Consider the following 12,500-nt stretch of genomic DNA (forward strand, 5'->3'; position numbering starts at 1 on the left):
TAAAATAAATAGGTAAAATAAAGTAAAATGTAGTATATGATGCAGTGTGTGTGTGTGTATGTGTGTGTTTGTGTGTGTGTGTGTGTGTTTGTGTATGTGTGTTGTGTGTGTGTGTGTGTGTGTGTGTGCGCGTGTGTGCGCACCTGTCTGCATGTGTCTGTGTGTGTGACAATCACTCATTGTCCCTCAGATTGTGGCATGTTGATACATATTGGGCAGCAAGATATGCTGTATCTCCTTCTCCTAATAATATCTTTAATTTTGATATGTCATTAAGTTCATTAAAATTAGGAATTTCTGAGTTAAATTTGTTGAAGAAAAGGTTTCTTGTTTGATTGAAGGATGTACATTGTAGGAGGAAGTGCATCTCTGTCTCGACCTCACCTGTCATGCAGTAACCACATGTTCTGTGTTCTTTTGGTTGCCATGATTTTCTGAGTCTTCCTTTTTCGATTTCCAATTTGTGGTCACTTAGCCTGTATTTGGTTAGGGTCAGTCTCTGTTTTCTATCTCTGACAGTATTAAGATATTCTGCTAATTTATATTCTCGGTTTAGGGACAGATAGCATTGTAATCTACTTTGATTTTAAGTTTCTTCTTTCCAATATTCCAAATAGGCTTCTTTACATTGTTTCATAATTTGGTTTACTCTGATTGGTTTTTGGAAAACAGTGTTGTTGTGAGATTGATCAGAGTGGGTGTGTGGTAAGGCAGTTAGTCTCTGCAACAACTGGTGTAGGGGACTTTTTTCTGGGTTCAGCTCTTGGGTTTGGAGGACTTTAGAATGAAGGGTGTCTTGTGGGCTGGTTCTATTTCATTTCTACTGTGCTTTCAGCACCTTGATTTCCATCACATGCACGTGCAGGTCGAGTGTTTATATCAACAAAGTCACTCATGACATGGGGCAGAGCCCGTCTACGGAGAGCCTTGCCACTCCGTATTAAAGGAACACGCCACCCAAAATCAGTAGTGATATATGTTCTTACCGTAACTTTCACGAGTTGAGTCGTACCTCTCCCGCGTCGGTAGGTGCACTCAAACGCTCTGTCGCGCGGCGCGAAGGTGTTAGCATGTTGCTATGCTAGCGGGCTCTGCCGTGCCCGTAGAGAGAGGCACATAGCAGTATTCAAACACCTCCACGTTTTACCTACTTAAATACAGTTGCAGGAGTAGTTGATGAAAAATGTTAGGGCACACAACATGAAACGTGACGATTTTCCAAGCGAATAAACATGAGAACTACAATGTGTGGCGCAATAGCACTTGGGAGTACTTCGACCTAGCGTGGTAATATTATTAACACCTAATTGTAGATCCTATCCACCACAGAGTTTAGAATCCATGCTGGATCGACCCTCAGCCTCTCCCTCCCCTCTGAGCGAGAGAGGCACACACACTAGAGGTGGTGGCTGGTTGTTTTAATGTAGGCTATATGGGTGATGCAGCGCTGCTGACGTGAGGCTAGAAAGCCCTTGCCTGTTCTAGAAAGACTGATCTAATGCAGCAAATATATTAAAAGGCAAAAGTCGTACATTGGCTAGGCCTATCCCCAGAATATCAGCAGCAAACTCAGTCTCTGTCGCGCAAAACAGTCTCCAAATAAAACGCACATCGGCCTGTTGCCTATTCTGCCAGCTTGTGACAATATATCGTCCAAAATGCTTGATTGCATTGCATTCTCCACATTTTTAGCTACATTTTCATGTACCACATCAGCATTTTTGTTCAGTGAATCTTTTGTAAATTGCTTTACAATTACCGTCGGGCCTATAGGCCTATTGCCTGGCTTGCCTCAGCTTCGGTCACGTCCTTTTACAATTTTATCATTGTAATAAAAAACGCAATTTGCCACATAATTTCAGCATGCTCCTGGCCAACTAATTAATGCCTATTGTACTTTATTTTTTGCAAAAAGAAAGAAATCCTTGATAAAATAACAAGTCATTCACATTATAGGCTACTTTACACACTGTTATGTCAGGTTGACTGACAAGCCTGTTCTGAAGACTCCCATTCATTTTGACTGCACGAGCGCGTCTTTTTCAGACAGACATCGCAATTAATTTTATAGCAGGCCATCGGACAAATATGACGCCTCGATATTAAAGAAACTCCGACTCCATTCATTCTGAAAGTCCACCGCACAACAATGCAACGTGCATGTTCACATTTTTAGTAACAACCGCCAAACTTGCTTGCTTGCCTTACACATCTAAGTTTTCCGACTATTTTTCTTACCTTCTTTTTCCGCTGTGGATGTTAGTGAGTTTGTAGAAGTTTTAGCTCTTACGTTCTGAACATCTCGCACTGCCATCGCCCGATGTCATTTCTTAGTCATATCACTCTCTGTCTCTCTTTTAAATGCCTATTCCCTGAATGGTAGGCTACAATTATGTGTTTTATATATAGGCTAATATCTAAACAAAATAACCCAGGCAGTCTCATCTAGGATATAACACAGGTTGAAGTTGGTTCTATTTAGGGAGGTGAACATCTGTAGATGACTCAGAAATGACATCGGAAGACAAGGAGTGAATATGGCAAGAGGCAAGCCGAAGTCTGCTGACAAGGGCCCGACGGTAATTGTAAAGCAATTTACAAAAGATTCACTGAACAAAAATGCTGATGTGGTACATGAAAATGTAGCTAAAAATGTGGAGAATGCAATGCAATCAAGCATTTTGGACGATATATTGTCACAAGCTGGCAGAATAGGCAACAGGCCGATGTGCGTTTTATTTGGAGACTGTTTTGCGCGACAGAGACTGAGTTTGCTGCTGATATTCTGGGGATAGGCCTAGCCAATGTACGACTTTTGCCTTTTAATATATTTGCTGCATTAGATCAGTCTTTCTAGAACAGGCAAGGGCTTTCTAGCCTCACGTCAGCAGCGCTGCATCACCCATATAGCCTACATTAAAACAACCAGCCACCACCTCTAGTGTGTGTGCCTCTCTCGCTCAGAGGGGAGGGAGAGGCTGAGGGTCGATCCAGCATGGATTCTAAACTCTGTGGTGGATAGGATCTACAATTAGGTGTTAATAATATTACCACGCTAGGTCGAAGTACTCCCAAGTGCTATTGCGCCACACATCGTAGTTCTCATGTTTATTCGCTTGGAAAATGGTCACGTTTCATGTTGTGTGCCCTAACATTTTTCATCAACTACTTGTGCAACTGTATTTAAGTAGGTAAAACGTGGAGGTGTTTGAATACTGCTATGTGCCTCTCTCTACGGCCACGGCAGAGCCCGCTAGCATAGCAACATGCTAACACATTCGCGCCGCGCGACAGAGCGTTTGAGTGCACCTACCGGCGCGGGAGAGGTATGACTCAACTCGTGAAAGTTACGGTAAGAACATATATCACTACTGATTTTGTGTGGCGTGTTCCTTTAAGTCCCATTGTACCGATTTTTGGATGCAGTTCCACCAGAGTTCCACTGGGGGCGATCGCCATGAGTGCAGAATAAATGGGAGTCAATGGAGCTAGACGGCTAAATTTGTCTCTTTCACCTGATTGTCATTGACAAATCTCAGATTTGATTGTAGTTTGTATAACTTCAACATGGGTTATAGGTCAAAAGTTGAATGAACGAGTACTTACTGTATGTCCTTTTGATTTCTTACAGGTTGGGTCGTTGTTGCACATAACACGCTAGCATTGTGCTAATGAATGACATCATTGACACATTTGAAAGGCTTTTTAGAACAATTAAGTGACTTTAAAAAATATAATACTCAACCAAGTGTATTTTCTTTGCCTCCCCTTTCGAATACAATACTCAAATTACTTGAAAAAAAATGATATCCCGAGAAAAGTGGATTTTGAGGGGTACAGCTCCATAGACCTCCATGCATTCTGCACTCGTGGACGAGCGCCCTCATGTGGAACCACAGAAGGAACTGCAACCAGTTCAGAAACCGGAAGTTTTCCGAGAGTGGCAGTTCTCTCCTTATTAGACATTCTCTGCATGGGGTGACGCATGACCCCGCCCCGGTACTTTAGGTGCGCTCACCCCGGAAGTGACCTCTTGAAATCTTCTCGTGTGGAAGCAGGTTGTTTAGAGTGTTAGCATAATTTTCGTGGACGAACGCTGGAGTCTTTTCAAACCGTACGGTTGGAGCTGTGATTTTCTTTCCCTCTTATAAGACTGCGATTTGTCTACGTGACTTTCTATTATGATCGGTAAGTACACTTTTCTTTATTGATACCGTTACGAGTGAGCTCGCTCTACTGCGGCAACTAGGCCTATGTGGAATCGTTTGGGTGTTTTTTCGCCCTCTAAGCGATTCAGGGTGCCTTAAATACATTTTTGTTTAATGAAATGCCTTCGCGGTCTCGCAGGCTTCTTGAGTTAATGACGGATCTTGTGTTTTCCGCAACGTCTTCCTAAGTGAGTTAGAATTCAAGCGAATTCCGCTTTTGTATTGGAAGTGTTAATTTCACGTTTATGATATTGTTTGTTCGCGTTTTCAAACGCTCTCTTCTGTTTCTTATTTATAAACTAAGGCGGCGCGGTGAGCGTGTGTTTGCTCCTTATTTGCGCATATTTGTTTAGCCTACTGCGTTTGATAGCCTCCTTGATTTTGTGTTTGTTGGTTGTTGGTTGTTGGTAGTATAGGCCAACCGTTAATTTGTGAACTAAGCTATTTTTTGAGGCATGTTTATGATTTGTGTAGACTGCCGGGCCCCTCTGGAACCGGAGGATGGCCACGATAAGTGTCCAAGCTGTCTGGGCATGGAACACTTAAGGCAGGGTTTGACAGACCAGGCTTGCATGAATTGCAGTTGCCTGAGCGTAGCTGCAAGGACTGCTAGGCTAGCCCAACTAGAATGTGGGTTAAACTCCCAACCACCCCCTGCAAGGAGCCGCATAGGGTCCCCAAAAGCGCGGAAACGCAGAGCAGACACACGGGAGGCCCCTGCTAAAAGGAGGCTTAAACTCCCTAGGCCAGATCCTTTAAACCAGAAGGTAGAAGACATGGCTTCGGAGTTCGCTCAGATTAAAGCGATGCTCCTTAATCTACAAGGTCCGGGAGCACAGCCTGCTGGCGATCACGCAGCAGCCGCTTCAAGGTCTTCATCAGAGCAGCCCCCTGTGCTGTCCCCAGCTGGGGGTGCCCGAGGGGAGGATGTGCTCTCTATCAGGGCCTCGGAGAGCCTATCGACGGTTGATGAGTGGGCAGATGATCTGGGAGATGCAGGGTCTTATGGCTCTTACACCCAGGATGCTTCTGGACACAGCTCACTGAAGGGCTCAGTTGCTAGCCACACATCAGCGATCAAACCCGCTGTGAAGATAGCGCTGGCACGCCTGGGCTTAGATGCAGCACCATCGCAGGTAGGTATGCAGAGCGCTTTTTTCAAGCAGGCCCCTTCTACTGCATCTTTTAGCGTGCCTCCTTCAGCTCCTTTCATTGAGGAGTTACAGAGATGCTGGGCTGACCCCAGACGTTTCTCCCATCTCCCCAGCGACTGCAGAACCCTGGCTAGTATGCAGGATGCAGCCAGTCATGGGCTGGACCGCATGCCGTGTATAGAGCCGGCACTTGCCGCCCTTATCCTTTCACCTGATGAGGCATTAAGGCCAGATGCACGTTGTCCCCGGCCACAGTGTCGCCTGACTGACGAGCTTATTGGGAAGAGCTATGACTCAGCGGCGCGGGTTGCGCGCATAGGCAACTCAATGTCGCACCTTATACTGTCCCTGTCACAGACCCTCCAGTCCTCTGGAGCAGACCAGTCGGCAGGAGTGCTGAGTGAGGCCTCACTGAAAGCATTTGGGTACATGACAAGGGAACTGGGGAGACTAATGTCGACCCTGAAACGGCGACAGATATGGCTGGCTCAGTCACCATTGTCTGAGCCCTGCAGGAAAGCCCTTCGTTGTCTCACGGTGGTTCCTGGACAACTCTTTGGGCCTGCCGCACAGCAAATGCTCGAACGCAGCCTACAGGTAACGCAAACCAGGCAGCAGTTTGCTAGCCTGCGACGTGCATCCGTTCGGGGACAGAGGCCCGATACGGCGGGTGATACTCTTCAGCCAATAAGGCGGACCTTTGCACAGGGGGCAACAAGGCCAGAGCGGTTTCGCCGGCCTGCTGACAACCAGCCCTCTCACAGGGAACGGCGCACGCCTGAATATCGCCCTTTCGGAGTAGGAGGGGCCGAGGAGGTAGACAGTGACGTCTTCAGGCCGACCAGAGAACAGCTCAATTACTGGGAAGCGAATACAGCAGACCCCTGGGTAGTGTCAACCCTGTCAAAAGGATACACCATCCAGTTCAAGCACCGACCGCCGAGGTTTCAAGGGGTCAAAATGACTGTGATGAAGGACCAGGGCAAGGCTCTGGCCCTGCGCCAGGAGGTTCGGGCCCTCCTGGAAAAGAGGGCCATCGAGCAACTAGGGCCACCATCACAAGACAGTGGGTTCTATTCCACATATTTTTTAATTCCAAAGAAGGGGGGTGGACTTCGCCCCATACTGGATCTAAGGCAGTTGAACAGCCATCTAAAGGTATTCAAATTCCATATGCTTCACATAGCAGAGGTATTACAAAGCGTCAAGCAAGACGTCTGGTTTACAACCATAGATCTGAAAGATGCATATTTTCATATTCCAATTGCACTTCACCACAGACAATTCCTCCGCTTCGCTTTCGAGGGGAGGTCTTACCAGTTCCGGGTCCTGCCATACGGAATCTCTCTGGCCCCCCGGACCTTCACAAGATTTGCTGTGGCAGCCCTGGCTCCGCTTCAAGGCAGAGGTATGCGCATCCTTCCTTACCTAGACGATTGGCTTCTCTGTTCCCAGACAAGGGCAGAGGCATTAAGGGACTCAGCCCTACTAGTCGCTCATGTCACCAGGCTAGGGCTAACTGTGAATTTCGGGAAGAGCTCCCTAATCCCCAGCCAGCAGACGGTGTTCATTGGAATCGAACTGGACTCGCAGACAATGAGGGCGACCCCATCTCAGAGGAGGGTAGGCGAGATTCTCCTCCGCATAGTGCGATTCAGAAGAGGCCGAGCTCTGACGCTCAGGTCCTTCCAGGCGCTGTTGGGCATGCTTACGGCAGCTTCTTCCGTTGTCCCCCTGGGCCTCCTTTCTTTGAGGCCTCTCCAAATATGGATGAACAGGCTAGGGTTGCATCCAAAGCACCACAGGCACAGACTGGTGACTGTTACCGCCAGTTGCCTAAAAGGGTTACAGCCATGGAAGGAGCGTTCGTTCCTGACTGCCGGGGTTCGTTTAGGGATCATACCTTATCGCAGAGAAGTGGTAGAGACCGACGCATCCCTGGCCGGATGGGGGGCTGTTTGGCAGTGCAGAACTGCCCAAGGCACATGGGACCCTTGACAGAGGGAACAACACATAAATGTGTTGGAGCTACAGGCAGTCGCTCTTGCTCTCGAGCATTTCCTGCCAGTCTTAGCAGGGAGACATGTCCTTGTAAGGACAGACAACATGTCAGTGGTTTACCATATCAACCACCAGGGGAGCACAAGGTCTCTAGCGTCCCTGAGGCTGATTCAGCAGCTACTCTCATGGGCCTACCCTCAGCTATTGAGCCTGAGGGCAATGCACATCCCAGGCACACGGAATGTCACGGCGGACTTCTTGTCCAGGCAACAACCCGATCCAGGGGAATGGAGGCTGAACCTAGAAGTGGTGCACGCCATCTGGCACCAATATGGCAGAGCGGAGGTGGATCTTTTCGCCTCTCAAACCACAACACACTGCCCCCTCTGGTTCTCACTCAGGGAGTCAACAAGCCCCTTGGGCCAGGATGCACCGGCGCATGGGTGGCCCCAGCAGCTCCTGTATGCATTCCCCCCACTCCCGCTCATACTACCCACTCTAGAGAAGATTCTCCGGGAGGGCCACCAAGTGCTGCTTGTAGCCCCCAGGTGGCCAGGGAGAGTCTGGTTCCCGGTGCTATACAGCCTGCTGGACGGACAGCCTTGGCGTCTCCCTGTGCGCACAGACCTCCTCTCTCAGCTGGGTTGCCGGATCTGGCATCCGAACCCAGCACGATTGCAACTTTGGGTGTGGCCTCTGAAGGGCCTGAACCACTGCTAGGGGCATGTGACCCTGCAGTGGTACAGACTATCCACAACTCACGGGCACCCTCCACTAATGCGCTTTACGCTAATAGGTGGAAGCTTTTTATACAATGGTGCCAAGAACATGGACAGGAGCCAACACGTTGCCCGATACGGCTATCCTCAGTTTTCTACAATCACGGTTTGATGACGGACTGGCGGCATCCACTATCAAGGTGTATGTAGCTGCAATATCAGCTAGGCATAACAAGGTAGAGGGAGTTACAGTGGGATCCCATAGTCTGGTGACCCGTTTTCTCAAGGGTGCTCAGCGACTGAGGCCCCTTCAAAGAAGGATAATACCTTCCTGGGACTTACCGCTGGTGCTGAAGGCACTGTGTCGTCACCCGTTCGAACCTCTGGGGAGGTCAGGATTAAAATGGTTGTCTTTGAAGACGGCTTTTCTCCTAGCCATGTCATCGGCGAAGAGAGTGGGGGAGCTACACGCGCTGTCTGTCAGCCGGGAGTGCCTACAATGGAGTTCCGATGGCACAGGGGTGACCCTGTGGCCGAACCCGGCATTTTTACCCAAAACCTTCTCTGCAACGTATGCTAACCAGCCGCTCAGTCTGGGAGCATTCGAGCCCCCAGCCCAGGGGGAGGAACCGGGGCAAGGTGACATTCTTCTATGCCCAGTCCGAGTATTGAAAGCCTATATTGAACAGACCGCTGCCCTCCGGCAGTCAGATTCATTATTCATCTGCCACACTGGACATGCGCGGGGCCTGGCTTTGTCCAAGCAACGGCTATCCAAGTGGATCGTGGAGGCAATCAGCTATGCCTACTCTGATAATGGCTTACCGGTTCCACCTCGCGTTCGTGGTCACTCGACTCGGAGTGTGGCTGCGTCATGGGCAGTACTACGCGGAGTCCCACTTTCTGACATATGCATGGCGGCCTCATGGGCGTCGACTTGCACATTTGCAAGGTTTTATAGGGTCAATGTGGCCACGAACCTCGTAGCCACAGCCGCCCTCTCAAGCCATTAAAAGGGTATGTAGATCTTCCTCGTGACCCTGTTGGTATTTGTCATCCAGGTGCTGAAGCACCGCCTCTGGCGGTCAGTAGAAATGAAATAGAACGATAGTTACGTATGTAACCGCGGTTCTATGAATTTCAGATGACTGCCAGAGCTTGGCAGTCACTCGGAAGGCGGACAAGAAGATTGCCAAGAGGTCACTTCCGGGGTGAGCGCACCTTAAGTACCGGGGCGGGGTCATGCGTCACCCCATGTCACGAGTGACTTTGTTGATATAAACACTCGACCTGCACGTGCATGTGATGTAAATCCAGGTGCTGAAAGCACCGCCTCTGGCGGTCATCCGAAATTCATAGAACCGCGGTTACATACGTAACCATCGATTTAAGGTGATACAGAAAATTGAGTGCTCTTTTGTTGATGTTAATTGATTAGTGGGTATCTACCTAATTCAGCTCTACATGCATTTGTTGGTGTTTTTCTATGAAGGTATATTGGGTGCAAAAGTGGCGAGCACATTTAACTGCAGATTTTGCATGTGCACACTAAAGTTGTAAATGTGTAACAGTAAAGTTGAAGTTGTACATATTTTTTTATATCTTGTTAACACAAAATAGGGGCTACGGGTTCACAAATCCTTTTTACAGGTACACAAATCCTATCCTGTGAGTCACAAATTTCAAGAGTCATGCACTCGACACTTTTGCTCCAAACGTTGCAGCGCAGTTGGTGTGAAACACATTTGCACATCCGTGTTTCATAATCTGAGAACATGCACAGCATTCGTGCATTTGTAAACCCAAATGTGAACTAATGCATCCGAAGTTGTGCATCTGTGAAATAATTTCTCATTAATAAAATTCTACAGATCGCTTTGATTTTCTTGCACGACTACAAGTCAATTGATACAAGTGCTCGAATCTGCTTCTACGAGTGACTTTTGCTCCTGGCTAGGTGATATAATAGGAGCAAAAAGATTTGTATGTGTGCACGTCGAGCAGTCGATCGAGAAAACAAGGCGGCCGGATCTGGATCCTGGATTGCGCTCAGATTACCATTGCCTGCTCATAAAGTAAGTAACCTCAGCATGTTTCCTTATCAATGAAGGACACACGATTTATAGTTTTTCTTTGCACAAAGCGAGGAAAAAATATTTGTTGCGGTGTGTTCGAAAATTGAACGATTGTGTCAGATTATGTGTCCTAACGATTTTGGACGGGCAGTGTTATATTTCTGTACTTCTAAACTAGTTATTTATCTAGCGATAGCTAGCTAGCTTGATCTGGCACTGGAGGATTTAGCAAGCAGGTAAGCTAAGCTAAACATAGCTGTCATGATAATGTAAACCAACAAACAAGATAACTTTCTTCATATTATTATCATGTTACTTACCTTATGAGCAGGCAGTGGTAGTCTGAGCGCGATCCTGGATCCAGATCCGGCAGCCTTGTTTTCTTGATCGATTCGCTCGACGTGCACACATACAAATCTTTTTGCTCCTATTATATCACCTAGCCAGGAGCAAAAGTCACTCGTCACTCGTAGAAGCAGATTCGAGCACTTGTATCAAATGACTTGTAGTCGTGCAAGAAAATCAAAGCGATCTGTAGAATTGTATTAATGAGAAATTATTTCACAGATGCACAACTTCGGATGCATTAGTTCACATTTGGGTTTACAAATGCACGAATGTTGTGCATGTTCTCAGATTATGAAACACGGATGTGCAAATGTGTTTCGCACCAACTGCGCTGCAACGTTTGGAGCAAAAGTGTCGAGTGCATGACTCTTGAAATTTGTGACTCACAGGATAGGATTTGTGTACCTGTAAAAAGGATTTGTGAACCCGTAGCCCCTATTTTGTGTTAACAAAATATAAAAAAATATGTACAACTACAACTTTACTGTTACACAATCACGACTTTAGTGTGCACATGCAAAATCTGCAGTTAAATGTGCTCGCCACTTTTGCACCCAATATACCTTCATATTTTTCTCTGTACTTGTAGAATGTATCTGCAGAAATCAGCATGTAGGGATTCTATTGTGTGTTTGTCCCAGTGAGTATAGCTATGATGACTGAGTGGACCCCATACTTCACTACCATACAGCCAGGGTTGGGTCAGATTACTTTGAAATGTAATCCATTACTGACTACAAATTACATGGCAATTTTTGTAATCAGTAACGTAATCAGGATTACCAAAAACATGTAACGTAATCTGATTACTTTTGGATTACTTTTAGATTACTTCAATAAATATGTCCCTTAAGTAAAAGACACCACCACTGAATTGATGAAAGAATTCTCATTCTATTCAGTAAAGCATTCCTGTGTGAATTAACTGATCTTTTCCTCAAAAAATCTTAAACCCCTTGTTTTAGTGTTACCATTTATTTTGAGGTCACCAGGTCCCATTGTCTGAAAAACACCCAAAACTAATACATTTCTATAGCTATTCTCCACTTTGGGGGTGGTATTTTGGTGGTTGAAATTTTCCCCATCCCAAAATTGATCACTTAGTCATGGATGTGATCATGGATCACTATTCTCCAAACATGCACAACTCAGCTTAACCTTTATAAGGGCACACCTGGACAATGAATTTAGCTTTCGCTGGATTTTTTTGACCCAGGGACATGGCCTGAGATTGAATGACACCATGTCCATTTCAATTGTGGGGGTGAGAAAATTATTCCTTTGGGATGTTTTTCAACCAGGGGGACCTGGTGACTTTCTCAAAGTAAACGGTAACACTAAAACAAGAGGCTACATTAAGATTAGGAGGAAAAGATCAGGCAGTGTGCCGAGAGACCTGCCCCAATAGTAAATAAGTTAGTAAGTATAGATACTATTTTGATCCTGTGAGGGAAATTTGGTCTCCCAATCCGCGAATTAGTGAAGCACAGTGAACACACAGTGAGGTGAAGCACACAATGAGCACACAGTGAGGTGAAGCACACACCAACCCGGAGCAGTGAGCTGTCTGCTACAACGGTGCTCTGGGATCAATGAGGGGTTAGGTGCCTTACTCAAGGGCACTTCAGCCGTGGATGTGGGCATGGGAGAGCAGTGCTCAACCACTTCCCCCGCCCACATTTTTTCTACTGGTCGGGGATCGAACCGGCAAGCCCGAAGCTTGTCGAATTAAAAGCTAACTAGGCTATCATTAAAAAGTTGCATTGCTTGCATGATAAAATGTAATCAGGTAATCCCCAACAATGTAACTGTAATCTGATTACACAATTTTTTTATTGTAATCTGGGCTGATTATAGTTACTTGATTTTTGTAATCTGATTACGTAATCCAGATTACATGTAATCCGTTACTACCCAACCCTGCATACAGCGCAATGGGCTGGATGACACTGTCAAATATTTTAAGCCAGATTTTAATTGGAATTTGGAGATTAT

At 46.6% G+C, this 12,500-nt stretch overlaps 1 protein-coding gene across 1 annotated transcript in view; it reads left to right on the forward strand.

The window, feature by feature from the left end:
• ttc12 (tetratricopeptide repeat domain 12) overlaps window positions 1-12,500 on the forward strand; it is a 56,125-nt gene that overhangs the window by 14,417 nt on the left and 29,208 nt on the right. The gene's annotated exons all lie outside the window — the stretch shown is intronic.

Source organism: Alosa pseudoharengus, unplaced genomic scaffold, assembly GCF_046254945.1.
Source record: "Alosa pseudoharengus isolate Yale_2024_CS ecotype anadromous, Long Island Sound unplaced genomic scaffold, YU_APseudo_1.1 YU_APseudo_1.1_scf_18, whole genome shotgun sequence".
Lineage (NCBI taxonomy): Eukaryota > Metazoa > Chordata > Actinopteri > Clupeiformes > Clupeidae > Alosa > Alosa pseudoharengus.